This window comes from Gopherus evgoodei, chromosome 9 (assembly GCF_007399415.2).
Source record: "Gopherus evgoodei ecotype Sinaloan lineage chromosome 9, rGopEvg1_v1.p, whole genome shotgun sequence".
Taxonomy (NCBI): Eukaryota; Metazoa; Chordata; order Testudines; family Testudinidae; genus Gopherus; species Gopherus evgoodei.
Genome location: NC_044330.1, coordinates 8694319 through 8705484, shown reverse-complemented (window position 1 = coordinate 8705484; position 11166 = coordinate 8694319).

Sequence of the window (11166 nt, the reverse complement as noted above, 5' to 3'; positions counted from 1 at the left end):
AGCAGCAGCCAAGGGGCACTGGGGCTGGAGCTCACTCTCTGTGCTGAGAGGAACTGCCCCCGGGAAGGAACTGAACCGGCCCCAGGCCAGAGACTCAGAGCAGCCCTGGGGCAGGGAGCTGGCTGGATCCTAGACAGAACTTCAGCCCAGAGAGACATGAGTGCTTGTAACCCACTCAATGCCAGGCACTCACCAGCCAGCAGCTCTGGTCTAGCTGTGAGCCCCAGGGAGCCTGCAGTGTGCTCCCCACTCCCTTCCCCCCCCCCCCACACACACACTGGGGAGGACAGGGGCCCAGGCTGATCATTGTCAAGGAGTCATGGAGCCTCCTGCCCCAGGGCCATGTGGCTGAGCTGGCGCCTATGTCTTGGAGGGATGGGGATGGAGACAGCTGAGCCCTGAGTCATCTGCCCCCAGCAGCCTTTGCTGCTTGCAAGGCGAGTGCCTCTGCTCCGTGCTGCATGAGCTGCAGCCTCCACTCCTCGCCCGCCTCTGCCCCTAGGCAGAGCCAACTGCAGTAGTCCGGGCTGGAAGGGCCAAGGACCGGGGCTCAGTGCCAAGGCCTCGCTGGAGAGGAGAGGGTGCAGGCTTCGGCCTAGTGCAGCAGGTCACTGGGCATCCCTGCTGTAGCGTGTCGGGGAGTAGCAAGGATCCTGTGCCCAGCCTTGCCAGATGCCCTCAAGGCCTGGGCACACGAGTGCAGGGGTGAGCTGCTTCTGCCCATCAGCATTACCTCTGCCTTTCCCACCCTGGGTGATGGGGCAGCACCAGCTGAGACGCAGACAAAGGGCCGCCAGTGCCAGAGTCTCCGATCTGCATTGACATCTTGGCTGGAGCAGGGGCAGGAGCAAAGCCGAGCTGCCAACCTTGCTAGCCGCCTTCCCAGCACAGTCTTCGGCCCTGCGCTGTAGGGGCAGGTGGGGCAGCAGCCTCAGAGGCGTCTGCAGGGCCCTGCAGCAGGACGGCGGGGTCCGTTCTGTGCATTCCCCTGAGGACGTTTCTCTGGGTCTCCCCGGACTCGCCTGGCTGTGCATTGTGAAGGGTGGGAGCCTGGATACCCCCTCTCTGTGGGCAGGGAAGGAGGCTGGAGGCAGACGGTGGTGGGTGAAATCGCTGGGTCTCCCACACTTCGAGGGGCAGGTCTCTGCAGGAGGTACCATGATCTCAGGGGCAGCCCAGCTCTCCTAACCCCTCTCTATGGGGCATGGTGACCCTAGACCCACCATCACTAGCCTGGGAGGCAGGGACCCACTGGCTCCACCAAGTGCAACTCCAGGCAGAGAACAGGAAGTGATCGTCGGGTCCTGGGCCTAGAGCCTCGGCCAGCTAGAGCACTCAGCAAGGACCAGCAGGCCAGCAAACACCCACGCTGAGTTCAGAGATGGGCTCACCAGACTCAGCGCAGGGCAGAAACAGAGGGAGCCCCCCAGGGCAGGGCTGCTCACAGCCTTCTGGGCCACCGCACAGCCCTGGTGTGATTCCTGGCACAGTTGGCGGTGACCCCTTTAATGTTGATGGGGGAGCGGGTCTGTGCGTGGAGATGCAGCCTGGCCCCCGCTCAGCCCCAGGGTGGGCTGGGAGGGGCCGTGCCAAGGACGACCTTGGCTTCTGGCTGCCGCCTTGCGAGCATGTTTGGAAGCCAGTGGGGATTAAGCTGCCCCAGTTGGCCCACGGAGCCCTGCACAGGGCTTGTGATCAGTGACTTGGCTGTGAGTCAGGCACTCCCACCAAAGGACTCAGCCACCAGCAAAGAGGATTAATTAACGTTTCCTTCTTAATCATTCCCGTTTCTGCTTGGCTCTAATCCGAGCTCCCTGGGACCAGCCGGCTCCCTGAGTGCCCACTGAGCCGCGAAGCAGTGGCCAGGCCTGGCGCTAAGCCCCACTCGCCCCAGCCATGCCAGGATGCTGGTGCACATGCCATGCAGTGCCATCTCCCAAGGGGGGCTGCCTCCGGTAGCTCGGTGTCGCCTGGGGAGGGGAGATCTCCCGTTCCTCACCAACCCGAGGGCACTGCCACTTATGAGGCTCTAATGTATTGCTGGAGCAGTGCTGCCATCTGGACTCCATGCTCTGAGAGTGGCGGGGGTGCTTGGCAGCACCCCTAGCCTCCGGGTTCCCCGCAGAGGGCAGCCGGGAGGGTAATTGACAATGACATTAAAAAAGCAAACCCTCCAGCCGCAGCTGAGCTCCACAAACCTTTATTGACAGGAGCAAATTCCTGCGCTGGACATGGGCCAGGTGCAGGGGCTGGTGGTGGGAGACTCAGCGTGGAGAATCCTAAGGGTGATGGGGCCTGGAGAATCTCCCCGGGTCCACACACCATGTACCCTGGGAAAGGCATCGCAGCAAAAGTGTGTCACCCACACATCCTGGACAGGAACTCACAGCCTGTTCCCCGAAGTGGGGGCTTCCAGCTCCTGCTGGACGCTGATCGAGCCGTCTCTGCCGTGCAAGCCCACTCTGGATCCACACGGGGCACAGGGCTGTTTGCCTACGCAGCAGCCATAGCAGGAGCCCACCTAATCTCTGGCATAGTTGGGAGCTGGCGCTGCCCATCCAGCTTTCACGCCACTGTGTGTCTCCCCTGCTTATCTCCCTGCGCCGCCTGCCCCCTCCTCGTGGGTCAGTGACTTGAACCCCAACATAGCTGTCGCTCCAGCGTTGAGAGGGCTGGAAACACTTTGGGTGGGACAGAGGGGAGCTAAGGAATCAGCCAGGCACTGATGGACCCAGCGCGTCCCGCATGCTGGAACGGATCGTTCTGCCGAGCTGCTGGCATGGCCTGATTTGATGTGACGTGCCCCAGGTCATAGTCGCAGCTGGAGGTCTAGGCGCTCATTCATCTCCATCTATAGCTGTGCAGCCCGTCCGCGGGGGTGGCAGCACAGACCTGGGGGGGAACCCTGGCCCTAGGGAAGTCACTGGCAGCATTCCCCTTTTCTTCGGCTGGGTCAGGATTTCACCCATGCTCTGCACCCGGCAGGGGAACTGTGAGAAATTGACACGACGGCAAATTTTCCTCCAGTGCCAGACCCGCACCTCCAACGCAGGACGTGCCAGAGGCAAAGCTTGGGGGCGCTGGAGGACGGTTAATGCAGCCACTCTGAATGCACTGCCATGCACCGTGGAGGTGGACAGTCGAGCCCCTCTCCTGCCCTGGGGACAGAGCGCGGTTCAGGTGCAGGGACAGATAGGACAGGCCAGAGATTGGCCAGAAATGAGCATTTCCAGCAAGAAAGGGGCTGGCAAGCCTCACTGCCCCGATCCCGGAGCTCTTCCCCTTTGATTCTTGCGCATCATCTTCCCGATGGCCTCCATGCCAGGTAGCAGGGCTGGGGGCACGGGTGGGGTAGGGCTGCTCCTAGCCCATCTGGGGAATGCGTCACACACCAACTGGATCAACAAATCAGGGGTATTAGCACCTCCAAGGCTACCAGCCAGCCCTGCACCTTCTTTTCAGCTCTGGCACACGCCACTCTGCCAGCCAAGGCGTCCCTGTCGTAGCTCATGGCGAGGGCCGAAGCAGCTCAGTGGCCCCAGTCAGGAAGGTAAGTGACCCTTTAGGGAGCTGGGGGACCTGCGGTGACCACGAGCTTTGGGGATGCCCGGCCACACCAGCTGGCCTCCCATGGCCCCAGTCCTCCGCGGCGCATGGAGCAAACCCGTGTAGCTCCATGCAGACACCAAGAGCACCACCCTCCTGCCCTGGCGAGGGTGCAGCTGGATTCCTGTGACATTTGCATTCAGTGGGGCGTCCCCAGGGCCACGCCAGGCACTGGGCACTTCCCGCAGTGCCTGGCCAGCAGCTGCCTGGAGCGTGGCCAACGCAGACAGTGGATGATGGCATCGGGATAACCTCTCCTGGGCCATTCCTGGGATGCCTTCGCCATTCTCACGGCACGTTTGGCATCAGCTCACTCATCCTAAACGTCTGACCCTTGCAGAGGAATCCAAGCCCCCCCCCCCGCCCCCCACCAGCAACACACACACAAAAACCCCTCCAAGCCGAGGCAGCGCCAGGAGATTCCTCTGCACACAGCTCTGGAGTCACAGCCTCTCTGAAATCGTCGCACAGGCGGCTGATGCTGGGCCAGGCTTGGTGAGATCAGCACACGGACTAGCTGATGGATGGCAAAACCACCAGGTCCCTTCCGACCTTCCATCTGGTGCCAGCTGGCGCTTCCCTCCCCATCTCGACGTCTGGTCTGGTTGCCCAGGTCCGTGCCAGGCCTTTCGTGTCATGTGCTTCTCCAGTGCAACTGGTAGCTCATCTCCGCAGCCAGCCTGCTTCGCTCTCCTCCCAACCCATGGAGGGTCAGCTGTGTCTTCTCAAGGATGGACGCTTGTCCTGAGCCTATGTTCCAGAGCCACACCCGCCAGCGTGCAGAGAACATGTGCCAGCTCACTCCCTCGCCCTGTTGCAGGGAGGGCCCTCGCTGTGCCCAGCCCATCAGCCATTTCCCTCAATCGGCCCATCTCTCCACCAGCCACGTTCCTCAGCTACAGACTGTGAAATGGGGCCTTCTCCTGAGTCTCTGAAGTAGCCGGACTCTCCCCGGGACACCAGCCCCTTGCAAACAGGGTGTGTTTGGGCCCCTCAGCCCGGCTCTGTTATTATGAATGATTCTAATGCAGCCTTTGTATTGCCACCAAGACCCAGTCATGGACTGGGACCCCAGTGTGCTCGGGGCTGTACAAACGCAGAGCCAAACGCGCTGGAAATCTCAGGCTGAGACAAGCAATGGCAGATGGATCTGGCCAGGGAACCAATGAGCCGGTGCTAGTCAGCGTGACCAGCCGTGGTATGGGTGCAGCAGCTGCTGCGTAGGCCTTCCTGCAGAGGGGAGTTTAAGGCGGGAGCTGGAGGAGGTGGCTTTGCGCGTGTTTGTGGGGCGCTTCCCCCAGGGGTGAAGGGCAGTGTGGGAGAAAGCGCCCAGGGGCTGGGTTGTAGGGGTGGGCGATGCAGGCGGGTGTGCTAGGCTGATTGGAGGGGGGCGTGGCCATTGTGACAGCAGTGGGGATGGTATGGCCATCCCTTGGCTCGGGACAGGAGGGAAGAGGCCGGGATGTGGATTGTGCCAGGGCCCAACTCCACCATTCCTGCTGGGAGGTTGCACACGGCTCCCTGTGCTCCTGTCCCCTTGGGAGAGCAGGGGGAGTCCCTCCATTGGGCATCGTGGGGGGCACCAGTCAGCCCCCCAAATGGGATGAAGACCCTGTGGGTGACAGCCTGGTTCCAGAGCAGATACTGGGCATGGAAACCTCCAGGGTAGCAGGCCAGGCCCTCGTTTTCTCCCCTGTGCCCAGGAGATGCTCTTGGCTCTGCTAAGCAAAGGCTCTGGAATGTAGGAAAATTTAACCAAACAATCAGAGTGCTGAGGAGAGGCCCAAGGCTGGGATTGCAGGGGGCTGTGGGTCAGGATTGGGGGCACGGGCAGAGCTGTGGGGAGCCCAGGGCTAAGATTGCAGGGGGCTGTGGGTCAGGACTGCGGGCATGGGCAGAGCTGTGGGGAGCCCAGGCCTGGGATTGCAGGGGGCTATGGGTCAGGATTTGGGGCATCGGCAGAGCTGAGGTGGGGATCCAGGGCTGGGATTGCAGGGGGCTGTGGGTCCGGGTTGGGGGCATCGGCAGAGCTGTGTGTCAGCCAGCCCACGGCTGGGATTGCACAAAGCTTTGTGCCCTGGCAGAGCTGTGCCATACGGGGGGAGCGAAGGGGGGGCAGGCAAAACCCACACAAAGCTCTTAGCTGCAGCATAAATAATTTACCTTAAGTGTTAACATTCAGCCAAGTCCTGAGGAGCGAGCAGGAATTGTTGCTGGCTCCCCGGGGATGCTGCGTGGGGTCAGAGCCAGCAGCGTGGCTGGGGGCGCTGCAGGCACCTGCTGACCGTGGCACTTTGCGGAGATGGTACTAATGAAAAGACAACCAGTGCCAGTGCCCACGAGCCACCGCGCATGAGAGGGAACCAGGGCTGCTGAGAGCCGCAGGTGGGGACCAGGGGCCAGGCAGCAGGGCTAGCCTGGCGTGCAAGCAGGGTGCAGGGAAAACTGGGTCCGCGGCTCAATGGGGGGCAGAGAGCACATAGCTGAGGACTGCAGCCCAGCCTGCTAAGGCTGGTGCTTTGGGGGGTCTCTGGAACATGGGGACACAGAAGACCCAGCATTGCCTGCTGGGACGGAGAGAGGTATTTAGGGCTCACGCACAGCCTGGAAGGGCCAGTGGTGGCCACTGCGGAGGCCAGCGCTGACACCGCTTGGTTTTTCCTCTGTCACATGCAGAATCCTCTTCCCTGCTCATACACACCCCAGACTCAGCTGCATTCATCACTGGGAGAGCCACAGCCTGGGCCTAGATGGGACCTTCCACCCCCAGGGAGCTGGATACACTGGATCTGGCCATTATCTGAGAATGGAGGAGGGGAAACCAGGCATCTCAGCTGAGGAAAGAGGCTGGGGTAGGGCAGTGGCCAAGTGGGGGCTATGCTGGCAAAGTGACCCCCGGAACCTGGTGACCCACTGTTCCAGGGCACGGTTATTCTTGGGCCTGAGCCAGCAGGAGCCAGAAGTGCTGTGAGCACCCGGGACAGGAGGCAGGCCCCTGAAAAGCAAGGACAGTGCCCCACCCCCCCACCCCGTATGCCATGCAGCTCCCAGCCTGGCTCCTCCCCGACAGATGTTTCTACTTGGCTCCTGGCAGCACTAGCAGAGAAAGTTTCTTGGCTGGGGCTGCAGTGTTCACACAGCCCCGTCCCTCCACCCCTCTCCGGCGCTGGCCCAAGGTTCCTGGAGCTGGAGTCCAAACATTCCCCTTCTCCCTTGGAGAAAGGCTCCAGTCGTGGAGAGCGGTGGCGGCCAGGGCCCTGGGCCTCGCTTGGGGCTGGAAATGCTCCGGAAATGTTAATGCCTGTCAGATGGCGGCATCCCGGCTCCACGCTGTTCCGCCACAGCCCCCAGCAGCGCAGGGCCTGAGAACCAGATCCACCGGGGCCGCTCCTGCCTGAGCCCTGGCAGGCAGTGGCTGGCACACGCCAGCTGGAAATGCCTGACCCTACTGGGAGGGCTTGGGGTGCCAGGTGCCCCGGGAGCCAGTGGCACGAGGAAGAAAGAAAAAGAGCCAGCTGGCAATTCCTGACGGGCCAAGTCTTCGGTCCCCTCCCCTCTCAGCTCCCCGCTTGCCAACAGAGGGAAAAACCAAACATCCTGGCCCACATCACTGGCCCTGGCCCTGTCCCGCTTCTGGCTCCTCCATTGAGCATATTTAGGGCAGGGACTGTCACTGCTCAGGGTTTGTACAGCTCCTAGCGCATTGGGACCCTGATCCGGGCTGGTCCTTTGGCCCAGGAGTAACCAACACAATAATCGTAAAGGTGCCCATGAGGGAGAAGCCTGCACTGCAGGTCGGGAAGGGGAGAAAGCCAAGGCTACCGGCAACAAAGGCCAGACCAGGGACAAGGGACTTTCAGAGATACAGCGTGGGGGGAGCAGGGTCAGGAGGGGCTGCAAACTCTCCGCTGAGGAGGTAACTCAGATGCCCCATTCAGCCCTCTCTGAGCACAGGAGCAGGGCAGACGTTTGCCAACACTGAAAAGCAGTCAGTCCAGAATGGATACATGGAAACGCTTTTTGGTTTAGCTTGTGGAACTCACCGCTACTGGAGATCATCGGGCTGGGAGGTTAAAGAGTCCGAAAAAGGGTTCCCCATGCTCATGGGCAATGAGGCCATCCCCGGTGCCAGGAGAGAGGAGAGAAAAGAGGAGGGGGATCAACCCTCTTGTGTTTCGGGGGGAAGAGGGGGTTATGAAGGGAGCAGGAGCCTGGGGCTGCACGATGGGGGAAGGGATGGAGGCCGATGCCTAGCCTGGGGAGCGAGAGTCTGGGGCAGGTGCTCCTTCCCCTCTCCCAGCTCTCCCCCTTCCCCGCCCCATCTCTGACCTGGGCGGCCCCTGGGAGGAGGGGATACCCAGATCCCACGGATGGAGGGCAGCCCCTGGCACAGCCCATGAGCAGGTCTCTGCCTCTGTCAGAGCAGGGCAGCCCCGGGGGCGAGTTGTTCCTGTGGGCTGTAGGATGCCACTTGCTCTCATCACTGCCTGATGGGCCCTGTTAATACCGTTGCCAGAGTGATGCTGCGCCAGCCCCTCCCAGGATCACCACTTCAGGGATGGCACCGGCTCTGCCCCTCGCCAGCCCCAGGCACCCACCCTGCTCTCATGGGACAGTCAGTGCCTCTGCCACTCCACCCACCTCGCCACCCCGCCTCAGACAGCGACCAGGGGTGACCAGGCCCCCGAGTGGCCCTGCCCCATCTTCCAGCTGCTGCCCCTCCATCCCCATCTCCCTGCCTCCAGATTCCGCTGCCTCTTCTGCCCAGCCAGCCTGGCAGCAGGTACCAGCTGGTTCCTTTGCTCCCCCACCCCCCCGCCTGGTCACTGAGTCTCCAGACCCTCCCCGCGTCTGGAATGAGAGCTCCACAGGGGCTGCAGCTCATCAGGCTGTCGGGTCTGATGAGCAGTGACAGGGGAAGTACCAGGGACACCCCCCCGCAGCCCGATGAGAGGTGGGCTGCCAGCTCCACTCCGGAGAGGGAGCGGGGTGAGGGAGAGCAGATCCATAGGCTCTGGCTAGACCAAGCCGGGGACATCAGGACCAGAGATTCCCTTGGGCCCCAGCCAGGCCTGCCGGGGGGAGGGGGGCAGAGCCGAGGGTTTTGTCCAGGGCTTTGGGCTGCATAGCCTGGTGCACGGAGCAGCTTACACCCCCACCCCCTGCTTACATCCCATGGCTAGGGGCACCCAGACTCAGATCAGGCAAGTGGTCCCCTTCCTGGGGAAAGGGAGACCCTGCCCTGCCCACCCCCACCCTAGGACGCTCAGCTCCTGGCCTTGCTGTGGGCACAGGGCTCTACAGAGAAATGACCCTTCACCAAATAGGCTACGCTGGGCATAAGGAGCCAGGCCCCCTTGGTGGTCGGGGTGCTGGGGAGCCTACTGGGTGGAGGCCATTCCAGCTTTGTCTCTGATCCCCCAGCCACTCACTCTGGCTGCCCTCCTCTCCTTCGGCACATGCTCTGGCCCCTGCAGTCGGTGGGCAGAGCCTGGGGGGAGCCACAATCGTGGAGTTCGCATTTTCTAAGGCCAGGCCATGGCTCTTAAAAGGGCACCAAACTGGAGCGATGCCAGGGGAGACGGGGCTAACAGCTTCTCCATGCCTCGCCAGAGCCCAGGGGCTGGTACAACCGAAGCAGCTGAGCTCGGCACTGGGTCCGTCACCCCCAGCGATGCCAACTCAAACCCTCTCCCCTGTGGGCAGGGGATGTGACCGACGCTTGGCGGGGGCGCCGGGGACTCAGGGCTTCAATGCTCGTTTTCATAGGGTCACTCCTGACCCACAGCCCCTGCTACTCCAGCCCTTGGCTCTCCCCTCCCCGCCCCCTGCCCCAGCTCTGCCAGTGCCCCTCACTCCCAACCCACAGCCCTGTGCTATTCCAGTCCTGGGCCCTCCTCCCGCCCCTGCCAGTGCCCCTCACTCCCGACCCACAGCGCCTGCCATCCCCATGCATCCGAGTCCTGTCGGTCCCTCTCCCCGGGCCATGCACTTTGCAGGGCTGACATATGGCTGTGGCGGGGCCTGTCCAGCATGAATGTCAGTGCCCCGACAAACGGTCCTGCTCAGCCACGCGCAGACACAGTGACAGCAGGAGGGCTTTAGCCAAACGGGAAACTAACTAGCCCCTGCGCTCAGAAGCTGTTCCCAGCTCCGCCGAGGGCCGTAATGACCCGAGCGAGCCCATAAATCCAGGGCAGGCTGCGGCTGTCTGGGCCACGCCAGATGGGGCTGTCTCCTCGCACAACCCGTTAGCAAGATGAGCCTGTTTATCAAGGCTGCTCTGCTTTAACCCCTACATGCCAGGCCGGCAGTGCCAACACAGCCTCTGCTTCCTGTCCTGGAGGTTGAGGGGCGTCAGCCCCATCCACCCCTCCCACTGCCAGCCAGTCAGCACAGCCTTCCCCAACCAACCAGCCAGAGCCCACGTTACACTGCAGGGCCCACGGGGGTGGCAGTGGGTGGTCACAGGGCTAGAGATGGAGATGCCCCCCTGGGCCTACCCAGCCCACACTACTGGGAAGGCATGATGGGCCTGGCATCCAGCAGCACTTTGCCCATACGGCAGGACTGCCAGCCCTTCCCTGGGGGACGAGTCCCAGCCGGAGCCGCTCTCCCTTGAGACATTTTCCCTGATATTCCCCTGAGATCCCATCCTATCCCCTGGTTTCACCACAGCGATCACCCTCCCTGCTCAGTGTTTGCACCCAGGACCTCAGCCTGTCCCCTCCCGAGCTGGATGGAGTCGGCTGTTCCATCCCTCCACCGCGGGTCTTCTCGGAGCTCCGGCCAGCTTGTCTCGCTGGCTGGTGTCAGGAGGCCAGGAGGGGCCTCTCCAGAGCTGTGGAGAGAGGGACTGTCCCGTCCTGCTCTGGGATTGGGGGGGCACCGAGTGTTCCCACCAGGCACTTCCAGCCCACGCTCAATCCCCCATCTCCCAGCCAAGTCACCACAGGATTCATGGCAGAGATCCAGCCAGGCACGTTCTTTGTGCTGCTGACCCCGGGATCAGACCCTGGGGGCAGAGCCCAGACCCCCCTCCCCTCCCTGCCAGGGCCAAGGGGACTTGACGCAGCACGGTGGGCAGAAGCGTCTGTCACGGAGTCACCGGGCGATGCTCTGGAACTGCTCCTCACCAAGCCAGGCAGGATTTGGGGAGCCTCCTCTCCCTTGGAGCAGACTTGATTAGGGCAAGAAGCTCACACAACTTCACCTCCTGGGTCTCTCCTTGGAGCATTCAGCATCCTCTGCCCCTCCGTGCACTTCCCACAGTGAGCCCACCCCAGCGGGGTCCTGGGGAAGCCAGAGGGTCCTGCACCCCCACTTTGCAGTCAGACGTGACTCTCAGCCAGCCAGTAAAACAGAGGTTTATTCAATGACAGGAACAGGGTCTAAAATAGAGCTTGTAGGTACAGCGAACTGGACCCCTCGGCCAGGTCCATTCTGGGGGGCAGTGAGCCAGACCCCACGTCTGCACTTCACTCCTCGTCCCCAGCCAGCCCCAGACTGCCAACCCCTCCAGCCCCTCCTCTCTGCTCAGCCCCTTTCCCGGGCCAGGAG